Below are 15,591 nucleotides of genomic sequence, written 5' to 3' on the forward strand. Positions count from 1 at the left end.
TGCCTAATAATGCAGTCTGGTAGACAATGTATATACATCATCTTATGTTTCTTGTGTCAGATGAACTACTCCCTTTTCTACCTTTATTTGATAGTGTGATATGAATTCTGGCTTGACAGGTAAAGTTGGCACTGTTTGTGCCAGCTATTTGGCAGACACATGGCGCCATGTTGTTCAACCGGGATAGGGTGAAGTCAGATAGGGTCACTGGAAAGGTGAATTGGTGTATGCTAGTGATAAGGATGCACCGTAGCCATGAGAAAATATTTAAAGGATCTTTTTTGGGAGAATGCAACCTTCCATTATAGCCAAGGGAGTAGCAAGAAAAATAAAATACCCCCACTTTGAACCACATCCCAAATAACAATAATTCAGTGATGTGAGCTAGCCTGACAGACTTTCATGAGAGGGCTCCTCAGCGGGAATTCTCAAATGGCTTTCCTGCCTTCCATCGTTCTTTCAGTCTTTTTCCTTCTTTTCTTCCTGCCTCCTCATAATCATAACTAGCTTGTTATGCTCTGTTTTATTTTGGGTAGTTCTTTGTATGTGTGCATGAGAGGTTTGAATGGCTGCACTTGTGAATGAAGAGTCAGTGAGGTGTGGTCTGATGTGGGTGCTGTGTGGGAGGTCAAGCATAAGTCTTTCAGCAGTGCTCTGGATGGTCTGGAGTCTGAATAGGAGTTGTTTGGAGATTCCCGCATAGAAAGTGTTGCACTAGTCCAGCCTGCTGGAGATGAGTGCTTGTGTGTAGCACCGGGACCGACGAAGCAGGGGTAGGTCTTCTGGCAAACCGCATGGATGTCCAAGACACTGCACTATTCAGTGTTTGAGCTCGCCGGCCACCGATGTAACATCATTCTGACCCAAACTGGGTTGATGTCCTAGATCTGCAGGTACCACTTTTTAGGGTGCTGTATGGGTGGTCACTGAATTAGTAATTTGTGTAGCACTACCAACAATTATGGATAGATCTAGATTTGGTCCTGAAGAATTGCTTTCTAATAGAAGTAATGGCAAGAAACATGTTGACTCCAAACACGCAAATCCCCGTGACCTTATAACAGGGGTGCACAACTTTCACGTTTTTAGCCAGGAGAGTGGCCACGATCATCAAAATAGTTCTATGTGGCCCACTACCTTCTGTTTTAATCTCACTTCTATTCTCACTACATCTACACTCACTAGGGCCCTCACACGCACTGCACCTTACGGCAAAAGGAAATAAAGATCTCCACCAAAAGGCCCCGTCAAGGGAGCCGATCGGGTATTGTAGCACCGACCCGATAAGGAGCAGACCCTATGATGAAGCAAGACACCCCACTGATGGGGGTGTGTGAGGGCCTCTTTTCCATAAGGAGGAAACGTCCTCCTGCCTCTAGTGTGTGACACACTAACCACACATCAACCTTTAGTGTTCACTAGGAACTGCATACTTTTCTGCTTTGTATTTCTTGTGTGACGGTCCATCAAATGTTCTGAGGTAACCATTTGAAGATTTTTTTCAGCATGGATAGGATGTGGAAGCAGGGGGTGCACACTGCATTGACTTGAGATTTCATTTGGAGCTTGTCATTCTAGGTTGATCCCTAGATTTCTGGTGTGATCTGTTAGTGTGGTTGTTGGTAATAGATCCGATGGCCACCAGATAGGTCCCATGAGGAGGTCTTGTTGCCGAAGACCAGTACATCCATCTTGCTGGAGTTGAGCTGCAGGCAGCTGGTTCTTACCTTGTCTGCTACCCTTGTCATGCAGTTGGTGAAGGTGATTCTGGCTGTGGTTATTTTGTCCATTAGGGAGAGGATGAGTTTGGTGTCATCAGCATAGGAGATAACAATGATGTCTTGTGATAAGATGATTTTGGCGAGTGGCGCCATGTATATGTTGAAATGGTGCGGCTGAGGGACAATCCCTATGGGATTCTGCATATCCGTCTCTTGGTCTCTGATGTGAAGGGTGACAGCCTGACCCTTTGAGATCCTCTCATGAAAGTGAGAAATATATAGATCCATAAGTACATTGAAAGTATATAGATGCATAATGGAGGTATGTATATTGGGCAGCATTTCTGTCCCTGGCCCTGGTCAGTCTCGAACAGGCTCAAACAGGCAACTGCCCTTTTCCTCTCCGTCCTTAACAGGCTCAAACAGGCAACTGCCCTTAGCCTCGACGCTCGGGCTGAGTCGCCCTAAGCCTGGCCTTTTATAGCCCTAGTAATCAAGTGTCCCCGCCAGCCAATGGGAACCCTAGCCCTAACACTATCCAATCACAACACTAGCCCTAAAAATCTAGAACCAATAGGAGACCAGGACCTTACAGCCAATCTTAGCCCTAATCCGAGCACCCAATCAGTTCAAAAACCCTAATCTCTACGTACAATGGAGGCCCTAGCCCTACCAGTAGTCCCCCTCCAAGTCCAAGCAACCAATGGCACAGGAAGCCCTTGTCCCTACTTTCAATAGAAAGCCTAACCCTACTCTTAGTCCCACAACCAGTCCAGCAACCAAACACATCAGAAGCCCTAATCGCTTCTTCCAATTAAAAGTCTAGCCCTAGCCCTAGTCCCACCCTAGTCCCAACAACCAATAAAACAGAAAACCCTAGTCCCTAGTTCCAATAGAAATCCGAACCCTAGCCGTAGTCCCAACCCTACAATGATTGAATCACAGACCCAGAAACCAATCAGAACACTCAAATACCCAACCAATGAGGACACTAACCCTAATCCAATAGAAACATCAGATACCACCACCAATCAGTGTACACATGTACCAAACAATATCAGACCATATAAGGTCCCAGCTACCTCAGACAAGGTTTGCTGGCAAGGGAGTTGGAAGCTGCTTTTGCTTTCAGAATCTCCTAGGAGACAGACAGGCTCAATTCACACTTTGGACTTCTGCAGGTAAAGGCCTCACTAACTTGAAATCCAACAATACTGTTTGAATAAAACTTTACTCCCTCTACTGACCAAAAAACGAAGTGCACAGTCCCTAGTAAACACAAGCTCACAGAAGCACCTTCTGATTAAGAATATCCCTGTTGCTGGGGGGGGGCAGGGGGGTGGTTTCACTGGCTTGTGAACACAAAATGGTGCCTGGGAGTGCACTGTTTTAACATATAGGTTTTGGCACAGAGCAAAGGAGAAATTTGAGGGAAAACTGAAAGCCATCAGCAATTAGAGGGAAAAACTACAGAGTTTGGACTGCAAATTTCTGGCAGACCTCCCCTGAAATCTAAATCTATTCGGCCTTAGCTTTCTCCTTTACCCCGCCTTAGATTCTTTATGACCTGAACTCCATATCCATGTACGTCGCATGGACAGAGTAGTCCAGATTCTAAACTTGCTACATAATGCTAACAATAATTTGTATCTTAAACTACGCTCTCTGAAAGTTACTTTCGCTGAAATGTTATTCTATCTAGTGGTAAAATATGGGGGCATATTATCAAGTACTGGTGTTAAAATTATCGCCGTTTTATCGGCAGGAAATCGCTGATAAAACGGCGATAATGGGCTTGATAATACGCCTTTGTTAATTCCCATAGAAGCCCATGTTAACAGTAGAACATGGGCTTCTATGGGAATTAACAAGGGCGTATTATCAAGCCCATTATCGATGTTTTATCAGCAGTTTCCTGCCGATAAAACAGCGATAATTTTAACACCGGTCCTTGATAATATGCCCCATGATATCTTGTGAATGGTAGCTCTCTGTGTAACCACTCACACTTCCGCGGGCCCGCTAAGGCTACATGAAAATGCACATACAAAAATAAAACTATTAGCTTGTAGAAAAATGCTAATTGTATTTCCCTCCGAATGTCTATGCTTTGCAGCATCCATACATGAAATGAAAAATACTACTCGTAAATTCTGCTTTTCAAAGTTTTTTTATACACATTGGTTTGATTTTCTCAGCTCTCTAGAGTATCTCTGAATATTGGGAAAAAGTAGAGCTCACTTTCAAAAGCGGAATGATTTTTTCCCTCTTTTTATGTCCTTTAAGTGCACGACTGTCTCATAGTTTTATGCTAATGCAGTAGTTTTCTTTTCGGTTATAAAAAATGAGTGCGGAAAACACATACAAAATAGCAATAATGAGAACATTTAGCATTTTATTCGAATTATTGGAACAGCAAAATGTATTTGAATTTCGTAATTGTATTTCAGATGGAGAGAGGAACCACACCTGAAGGTGAAATGTGTGCAATATATATTCCAGACTAGATATGAAAGGCAAATAAACTTTATAGTTACGATGGAATCAGTGAATAAATCACTAAAAAGTGCATAATAATTGTAAAGCCCTGATGGCATAATTTAAATCAAATGGCATTAATGTCTTGCAACAAAATTATATTGTGTGAGGCAAAAACTCTCGAGTGCGCAGTTTACAGTGGGATGAAACGGCCACTGAGTGCTCGGTTGGCTACCCACAGGTCTTTGAAAGGTGGCCAAAAATTATCTCAACATCTACTGAAATTATATACGAGTAAATTAAGATGATGACTATTTGAGGTATGCCAAACGGTTTGGCAGATGTCCAGAAATGTCTGAACATGGAAGCTTCAACTAAGCTGCTTTTTCCAATCACACTAGGCTGCGTGCAGCTTTGCTTGCTGCAGTCAGTGTTCTTTCCGGAATATTGAATGCGTCATTTCCCACGAACAGAAAAGTTTAGGAATATATGTCTGATCAATATTGACAACGGATCCTTTACAAAAAAAAATCCGAATAATTAAAGTGAACGCCTCATTTGCAATAAAAACATATATATCTATTCTATAAAGGTAGCACGAGTCTACCTTTGGAAGAACACTAGTGGTTAAACACAAGTCTCCATTAGGCAAAGGAATGGACGACATATTTTAAGACCAATTTTGTAATTTAAATAGACAATCAATATAAAGGGTGAGCAAAACATACATATTTCAACAACAAAATATCTTTGAAACTAAGCTGCATATTTATAGAGGCTTGCGCCAGAATTGCATCCCATAGTGTGACACAAGGGTGGCACAACCAAAAGTCACATCTTAAATATGACCATGTTCAAAAATGCGTTGTTTTTTAAGGGAAGCGTGGGCCAAAAGTTGCATGGAAGGCAGTTGCGTGAATCATTATTTAATATATGCAAAGTATGCGTTCCCCCACAAAATCAAACGTAACTGTAACGCAGTGGTATTTATGAGTGTAGGAAAGCGTCATGTATCATGGGGTAGCACAATGCAAAGCTAGAAGTGCTGCGTATTGGCAAGCCAGATGTAGGAAATGACACAGTGGCAGTGATATGAAAACATCACCATCACAAAACACGTTGGCAGGCTCAACTATGCCATGTAGATCATCATAATGCAACTAGGAGTAGCTAGGAGGCCACCAGCAAGTAGGCACCAAAGGCAAAGGGAGAATGTTTTCCAGCAGCGCATTACCCTCATTGACCTCAGGTAGAAGGAGGTCATACTCCTCTACAGAATCAAGAGGTAGTGCAACTTAGAATTGGTGGAGAAGATTGCGCCAAGTCTCCAGCTACCAATTGCAAGGTCCAACAACATCCCACCACATGTAAAATCGATGGCTGTGCTCCACAGGCTGCCATCATGCTCCTTCTAAGTCACAACAGCCAGTTTGACAGGAATTTCACAGGGTGCATTCTCTGCCTTTCTCCCCTCTGTTTTGGATGCCATCATTAAGCTACAGCCCAGTACCTTCTCTTCCCCATAACTACACACCAACAACTGGATGGCAAGCAAGGATTTTACGCCAGAGCTAGATAGCCTAATGCTCTTGGTTCAATTGATTGCACACATGTGCAATTGGTGCCCCCTGCTGAAACATCCGACCTGTACAAAAACTGCAAGCCTGCCTACTCCATTAATGTTCAGGCCATGGTGGACCATCAGAGAATGTTCATAAATGTGCTGCCAAAATATTCTGGAAGTGTACCTGATGCGTTCGGGAAACATCCATTACAAAGCGGCTGTTACCATGCAGAGACTTTACCACGCATGCATTACAACACATGCAATGTTACCATGCATAGCCTTTACCATGCATTTTTTTACAATGCATATGCCTTCACCACGAATGCCTTTACAATGAATTAATGTTGTAGAGGTATGAATGGTTAGGGCATATGCGTGGTACTGGTGGTATGAGCATATATATGGTGGTAAAGGCACCAGAGTGGTAAGAGGAAACAGAGAGACCCTTCCAAGTTACGACCAGCGCTGTGCCTGAGAAGAGTTGCCTTATCATCAAGATGAGGTAAGGGGATTGGGCCTGCGGCAGGTTGATCCAGTGAGACACCAATCTGCGGACAATTATCACTAAAATACACACATTTGGGACCATAAACCACACTCACTTACAGTATCCGGTCGTTGAAACTCGCTGGAGATCAATTTTAGGGCTTTTCTATATGTTCGATCTGTCTACAAAATTTGATCCTATTTAGTTACTAAGCCCTTTATTAAACATGGATCTATTTTAGTTGATTAGTATTGATAGTTTAACAAACAAATATTTACCTGGTTTATTCATTAATGACCACAGACTCAATTTACATTTAAAGGTTTATCTTAATTTTTAAAGTGAAACCAATTACAAGTTACAGTGTTAACTCCATCATTCTGAAGAGGTAAGATTTGTTTACCTAAATTAGACTATACATTTTAGCGATGAGTACCCCAGGAAAAAGAGGATAGAGAGAAAAGGCACATTGACAAAATACACATATTATATTATGGTGCAAGATCAGACCCCTCATGCCAAGAGTTTGGGCCCCTCGGAAAAGTTTCAGGTGACAAAATCAGGACAAGTTTAGGACAGGGCAGGTAACCTCTTCTGGATTCAAGCCAGCGTCAAGCCCCTCTCTGATGCTAGTTTCCTCCTCGATTTTTCTGCAAAACTCCCCCCTAGTTCTATTGCCTCTTCGATTCTTCTGCAAAGCTCCTTCCTAGTTTTATCTGTTAAGATTCTAAGTCTGCTTTCAGGTATTTCAATCAGCATTCGGACACCATCTCTATCTCTCAGCGTTCTGGCAGCGATCAGGCTACTTCATCTAACTAACTACACCAATTATACTTTTTGATGGCATGTTCCACCCCTAAATGATTCAAATTTGTTTAAACTGCTAATTCTGATTGGACAAGCCAAGGGGATGATATTCACACCATGCTAAGCTTAATACTTTTTCTTAAGAGCATTGTCTTATATTTCCGCCCATTAATTTGTTTCACCCAAGCTTTATTTCTCACCCGTTTTCATAATATCTTTATAACATTGTATAACATTTATACATTTGTCCATTGAGTCTTCAGGATGTTTTCGTCGCTTCTCAGGACATGGGAAAGGGGTGTCCTTGATCTGGTTCAAAGACTTGAGATCATGTCTCCGAATTTGTCTCGGAGACATGTTTCTAATGCGCCTGTGCACATGGACCACGTGATTATTAGTCTCAACTCTCCTTTAAGCCCATTTTACAGACTAACAGAGAAATCAAAAAGACAAGATGTTAGATTCAAATAAAATGAGTTCACTGCCTACCACTTATTCCTACTCTAATCCCATTTAATAAAAATAATTCTTTATGCATTAGCACTTAATACAAAGTACAGTTTAATTTCGAGCAGAGCAGATGCTTAGCGTGTGAGTTCTGAATCGGCCATATTTGGTGTTACTGCGCAGAAGCAAAGCTTTCCCTCCAAGCGCTATGATGTCATGCCGTTGGCGCATGCGCAGTTCATTTCCCGTAATTTAGCTGCCACTTTAGTTGCACTCTGGTTACTTGTTAGTAGACACATGGGCAAGCTTCCCTTTCTTCTAATATGTGTAAGAAGATCGTGTAAAATTAGTTCTACAAACAATTATTAGTAATTCATTATGGGTTTATATGAGAGGATTTATCCAGCAAGTTGCTTACATGCAGATTTCTGATGGCATTTATGCCATCAACAACTACCCATACCCAAATCAAATGCCAACTTTAGCATATTTCCATTCCCTTCTCTAATTTGTCCTTTTCTATCTCATTTTTTCCATCCATGTTCTTCATTTTCTTATATAATTCACGTTTTAATTCTTCAAGCCTAATTTCTTCATAGTTTCTTTTCTTTCCCTGTTTATTTAATTCGTATTTTCTTCTCCCTTTAATGCATTTGTACCAGATTATTAATATTAAACTTATCAACGTTATTTCAAGTATAGGTAGTATTACTTGGGCTACAACTCCTTTACCAAAATTAGCAAACCAAGACCCTATTGAAGTTAGAATATTTGTTAGTCTTTTCCATACACTGTCAACTTCATGTGGTTTTAATTCTTCTTCCAAATTAGTAATATTTTTAATGTATTTCCCAATTTCTATACTTTTGTCAGGTGTGTGAATGCAACAATGTTGCGTTTTCAACATTTTACAGACTCCACCCTCTTTTGCTAATAAAATATCAAAGGCAACTCGATTCTGCAAAACCATAGGTCTGATCGCAACCATTTCGGTATTAATCATTAAAAACCCTCCAGCAGTGTAAGTCGATAAACAATCAACTACTGTGGACAATTGACAAAGTCTTAGTGAATTCAGAATTACACCTACTGAAGGTATCAATGCACTGAATATATCTCCTGCAATTTCAGCAAAACTAGCTATTTTACTACATATTATTTCAATATTGTTTTCATTGCTTCCAGTGATTCTTTTTTAGGAAATACTATTCCAAAATAGCAACTCCCATAACAGTTTTCAGGTAGATTAAAATAAGCTTTGTTCCCACATATATAATAGATTCAGGAAATACTGGATCTGTTCCTCCTTTTGGTCCCCATCCCCCAATAATCAAGAATTTGTATTCACATTCACTGGAACCAATAAATACATTGTTATAGTCAGTTTTCAACCTGTGGAGATAAATCTTCCCTTTCTTTTCTAAATCTAGTGCCATTGCAGCCTGAGCCTTGCCAGGTGTATACAATTTTCCTTTCTCCACCCATGATGGGATTTTTTTTTTCATTGGCCTGCTTCTGGAAATCTTGTCTTCTTTCTTCTTCTAAATTCAAAAATATATTTTCTTCTTCTTTTAGTGAACATGTTAAATTATGCTTGTGAGCTTCTGCTATATCTATTGCATTTTGAGCTAAGAAAAGTTCTCCCATAAATTATGAAGATAAACTAGTGAGCACTGGATTCATATTCTTTTTAACAGGAATTTCTGAAAATATCAGATCTAGGTTGTAATAATAATACTGCAATTTTCTTGTTATAAAACAGACTTGTTAATACACGCCATGATATTCCATAGGATAATGGTAGATGGTAATTTCATACATACACGACAATCACTAACTTCCATAGTGTCTACATATTCAAATAATAATTTTGTGAAAACATTTGCATCTGTGTTATTTTCTGTTACTGTGTGATGTATTTCTAACTCATCTGATGCTTCTAGTTCTACTCTATTTCCCTTTATGTTAGCTAGTCTTCCATCTATAACTGTTTTATTTTTATTTTCTATACTATGGTCTCGCTATGGTTAATCCTATCCATACTGTAATCACTAATAGGATTCTACATATGCATACTCTACAACATTTCTGTAAACAATTTCGTTTTGGTCTTTCAGCAACTCTGTTTTAGCCATATTTAAGAAGATCTCTCTTATTTCTTTCCTTCAGAAAATTCAAATTCAATTAATTTGTTTTCAAGGGGGTATAACCTCTCATTCGTTAATTTGATCTACAATTATTTCTTCATAACTTTCTTTATTTAAATCTAGATTTTCAAGATCTTTGAGAATAATGTAAATCCATTCAGGCCCTGAACTTGTTATTCAATATTCTTAGCGTCTGACTCCTTCACTTTAGTTTCTTGTTGTTTTGTCCTGATTGACTAGTAACTTCATTCATTAGATAGGGTTCTTTATCAATGGTCTTTAGGAGATACTTCAATCTATTGACATATCTGGGCCAATTATCACCTTTTCTAACTCTTTTGGGTTGTACTGTATTTTCACTTTCTTCGTCACTTTCAAGTATTCTTTTATTTGTATTTTGTTGTGGCACAACTTGATTTTCTTCATCTTCTGACTCCCTCTCTAGTTGACCGAATTCAGGACTTTTTGAAGTACTACCCTTCACCTGAACATGTTCCGCATGATCTAACTGACCCTGTGCAAACCCTTCTCTAACCTGTTCTTCTCCCTGTTCTTGTTTCCCTATTCTTATTTGGGTTTGTTCATTCTTCCCTTCTTCAGATTTGTGTAAATATTTGCTCAACTCAGCCTGTGTATATTTTTCCATCCTTATCCGTTCCTGCTCAGAATCTTCAACAATCTCACATTCTGTTCCCTGAACTTGATCTTCTGTATTTATCTGGTCCTCACTAACTTCCAGCTTCTCTGCTTTTGTTCTGCTCCTTGTTCTTATTTTGTATCAGGTAAGTCAATTGCTGGTACCCAATCCTCCTGATTAGTGCTTGGTTGTTTTTTGATCAGCTACTTCAGAGTTTGTTATTCTAAGCTCTTCAACTGCACAACCTTCTGCACCCTCAACTTCAATCTCTTGTTGTTGAATTCCCTCATCAGGAGCAGGTATTTTCCTTGTATGGCTGGCATGTATCCAGTTAAGCAAACCTGCACATTTCACTGCTGTCGTTGTAACCAGTATGACATGTTTTGAAGTTCTCCACCTGCGTGCTAGACACGTCTCTAGGTGTGATTCTTCACTACCACCCAGTCACCTGGATTTAGATCATGTGCTTAATCTGGCTGCCTGGCCTTTGCGTATTCTCCAACCTGGTGAGAGACAGAATGCACTAGTTGAGCCAATCTTTTATAATAGTCCAATGCCAGATCATCAGTTATGCTTAACAATCTGTGTCCAGGTATGAAAGCTAATCTCAGTGTTCTTCCCATGAGTACTTCATGGGGACTCAACCAGGTATTTCTGTCAGGATTGTTTTTAAGTCCCATCAGAACAAGAGGCAATGCATCTGGCCAACACAGTGATGTGGATGTGCACACTTTTGTTAATCTTGATTTTATTGTTCCATTCAATTGTTCCACTATCCCAGAAGGCTCTGGGCGGTAAGCACAGTGAAATTTTTGTTCAATCTTGAATGCTTCACAGATCAATCAAAGGATTTCATTATTAAAGTGAGATACGCTATCTGATTCCACCGTTACTGTAAAACTAAAACGCGGAATAAGCTCTCTCAACAATAATTTTGCGACTGTTATGCTGTCATTTCTCCTCGTTGGGTATGCGCCCACCCATCGTGAGAACAAACACACTATGACTAGTATGTATTTTAGTCCCCTACATTATGGTAACTGAATGAAATCAGCGTGCAACCTTACAAATGGTCCCTCTGCCTTTCTAATTCTTCCCCAACTGACCACTGTTTTCCTACCTGGGGTATTGTGTTGACAAATTAAGCATCTCTGGCAAAGGTTCTCTGCAACAGTTCGATCATAGCATGCCTACCTATATGGGTATCTCTGTGGTACATTCTTGCTAGCTGTGAAAGTAAACATTCTGGCATGACTGGTCTGCCATCTGGATAAATCCAGACACCATCTCCTTCTCTTCTTTGGCATCCCATTCTGATCCACTCTTCCTTTTCACTTACTTCTACATTATCTTGTAAGTTTCTCACTTCATCCCATGTTTCTAAAGCTGAAATAAGCATAAGTTGGCATCTGATTCCTGTAGTTTCAATTTTCTTGTTCACTGCCATTTTTGTTTTAGCACATTATTGAGCAACTTGGTCAGCATAACGATTACCAGCAGTCGCATAGTCATTTCCTGACTGATGTGCAGCACATTTGACAACAGCTACTTCTTTTGGCAATTGTATGGCTTCTAAAAGCTCTTTCACATATTGTCCATTTTTGATAGGGGTTCCAGAAGAAGTTATGAAATCCCTTTGCATCCAGAGTTGGCCAAAGTCATGCACAACCCCGTAACCATACTGACTATCAGTGTAGATGGTTACTCTCCAATTGTTCCCAATTTTGCAGGCTTTAATTAAAGCAATCAATTCAGCTCTACTTGTGCAGACCTGGCTCCAGCTAAATAGGATGCTTCGACTATTCCAGCCAATGTACAGATAGCATAAGCAGCACTCAACCCTCCTTCCTCATGCCTCATGCACTAGCCATCTACAAATAGTCAATTTTCATAATTAATCAGGGGTTCTTCCTGTATGTCTGGGCTAGGTTTTGTACAATATTCTGTTAGATCCAGGCAAACATTGATCAACATCACCCCTCCCCTCTTCTCTGTACATATCAGGTAAAAGAGTAGCTGGATTTAAAACAGTGCACCTGATTACTGTTACATTCTCTGCTCCTAGAATAATTCTCTCATATTTTGTCATTCGACTTGGAGTGAGATACTGTGTTCCAGTTCTGGTCAGGAGAATTTCAGCTGAATGAGGTACGTATACCTTGACAGGATGTCCCATCACAATCGGTTCACTTTGTTCAAGACTTGTGCAAGCAGCAGCCACCGCTCTTAAACAACCAGGCAGTGCAGAAGCTACTGGATCCAAAGTAGCAGAAAAATATGCCACTGGTTGTCTCATCAAACCATGTCTTTGGGTCACTACTGATAAGGCACAATTATATCGTTCACAACGAAATAATGCAAATTCTTTCGTGTAATCTGGCATTCCCAAAACAAGAGCTTTACATAAACAATTTCCTAATTTTATAAAAGCTTTCATTATCTTATTCTACAGGATCTTTTGCTCGTCTTCTTGTCATTTCTTGTCATTTGTATCAGTGGTTTGGCAAGTAAGGAAAACCATGCAATCCACTGCCTACAGTATCCTACAACACCAAGAAACATTCTAATTTCCTTCTGGGTCTGTGGTAAATCCATCTGTTTTATTATTTTAATTCTTTCAGGTGTCACCCTCCTTGCTCCTCTTTCTAATTAATGTCCCAAATATTTTACCTTGTTTTGGCAAAACTGTAATTTTTGTGGTGACACCTTGTGCCCTCAATCTTCCAAATGGGTTAACCATGCAATAGAATCTAGAACACAATCGTCTCATGTTTTTGAGGCCACTAATAAATCATCTATATATTGGACCAAAACTGAACTTCTGGGCATTACTAATGTTTCGAGGCACTTTTTCAGGATCTGATTAAAGATTGAAGGACTTTCGATATACCCCTGAGGAACAAAATTCCACACATAAATGTGGTTTTCAAATTTAAATGAAAAGAGTTATTGGCTATCCGGGTGTAATGGGATAGAGAAAAATGTATGACACAAATCGATTACTGTAAACCATACTGCTGAATTTGGCACTATGGGACTACAAGGCACCACTATTTAATTTATCTTTCTACGGTCCTGTACTGTCCAATATTTCCCGTTAGGTTTCTTAATGCCAATTTTGGGTGAAATACAAGGGCTGCTCATTATTTCTTTTGAAATGCCTTGTTGAATCATTCGTTCTATTTCTGCTATGACTCCTGATTTAAATTCTGGACTCATTCTATATTGTCTTGTATTTGGGAAAGTAGCATCTTCTTTTACAGTCAACTTCACTGGGTCCACATCTTGCCATCAATCGTACTTCTTTACCAGTGAAATCCCATACCTTTGGATTTTCTGTCAATTTCAACTCATCTGGTAGGTCAATTTTTGTTATCATGGAGTACATCTCATCTACTTCTGTTCCTTGTTTTGCTAGCATCAATTTATAGATACCATCTTCATCAGGGGTTTGGATTGTCACACCATCTGGTGTACAATATATCGTATAATTCATCCTGCACAATAAATCTGTGCCTAACACATTGACAGGACTGGAATCACAAACTACGAACTTGTGCATTTCTTTAAAATTCCCTATACATATTTCAATGGGTTCTGTAACTGGGGTTCTGATCTGTCTGTTAGATACTCAAACTACTTGGATGGCTTCACCTGAGAGGGACAGGTTTGTGATATCTGCTGTTCTCAGAGTAGTACGGGTAGCACTAGTGCCTAATATGAAGGTATTATTCTTTCCTTCTACATTTTCATCTATATATGGACCTGACTGAGCTACCGGTAAGGATGCGCCAAGTACGCATTCCTCTTCCCCCCTCTTCAGGCACTGTCATAATTCATCTTCCAGTGAACTACTATTCTGCAAAAGAAATTGTGAAGTTACAGAATTTGGCTTATCACTTTCTCTTTGAAATCCGGCGTCCACACTGTACGTTGCTTTGTTCGCTAAATTTGTCATAGGGGCAGGGGGTAACTCATTCTGTGGACTTTCAATCAGTTGCGGTTTACTCAATATCACCTCATTCTGCGTCTGTGGATTTAAATTTTGATTTGGGACATTATTAGTTTGAATATTTCTACACTTGTTTTTCCAATGCCTCAATTTTCCTCACCCATCACAAGGAAACCTTTTCTTTGCTTCTTCTCTACTCATTTTCCCTCTCAGTTTTCCCCCATTAATTTCAGTCTGACCTGATCCTTTATTTTGCACGTTATTTAGTTTGAGTTCTTGTTGTTCTACCAATTTTACTTGTGCCCACATTACCTTTTCCTCTAACTTTTTCCATCTATTGTTTATCTCATCTCCACAATATTTTGTGTACTTCAAGACTTCATCTATGGGTTTCATTTGCCAGCACAGCATGTGTGTTTGGATCATCTGGCAAATTTCTGGTCTTAATCCAGATACAAATCGATACACAAAATGTCCCATACTTTATCACCAATATTTCCAAATCCACTATACTGCTTAAACACCTGCAACAGACGTGCATAGTATGCGTGGAGAGTCTCATTTATTTCTTGTGTGGTTCTATCTATTTTTATCCCATCAGTTTCATTCGGAGGTATTTTACCTTTCAAGAAAGAAATTAATCACCTGGTTATATTTCTTCATTACTTCTTCTGAAGGTGCACCTGTTTTCTCATCTCTTGGATATTCATCACTAGGCCAATCTACTGTTATTTTACACTCTGTTCATAAATCAGTAGGTACCACTATGTCAATCAGACCATCCAAATCTTTCCACAAAACCTTTGAAACTTTCATGAACCTTTCAACTTGTCTGTACCATTCAATTAGCTTCTCTCTTAATTTTGGGAAATCATTTGTAAATTATCAAATATATAGTCTAGTCCATGGAACATGTACATACCCCCCTCGGGGTACTTATCTCAGAGGACACAATTTTTCTGCCTTTTCACCTTCTCTTAGTACATATCCTGATGCGGTTTTGTTTGCTTGTGCTTCCTCCTTCTTCTTAGTCCATCTTGCCTTCCACCTGTCTAATTCCCCCCACTTCTGCAAGATTGTCATCAATTCTTTAATCTGTAGTTTCCTTCCTGACATGTTCATATTTTTTAAGTCTTTGTCAGTAAATTCTGCTCTGTAAGGTTTCTGCAGTACCTTGGATCTCACTATTTCAATTCCCATCTCCAAAGCAAGTTCTGTTAATTTCTCAGTAAATATTTTTACATTACTGGTCATGTTTCTACATATGAATAATAATTCTTCTTCACAATACATATTTAATCTGTTTATTCCCACATTTCCAGCTATCATCTCTTTTAATTCTATTTTT

Source organism: Lissotriton vulgaris, chromosome 11 (assembly GCF_964263255.1).
Source record: "Lissotriton vulgaris chromosome 11, aLisVul1.2, whole genome shotgun sequence".
Classification (NCBI taxonomy): Eukaryota; Metazoa; Chordata; class Amphibia; order Caudata; family Salamandridae; genus Lissotriton; species Lissotriton vulgaris.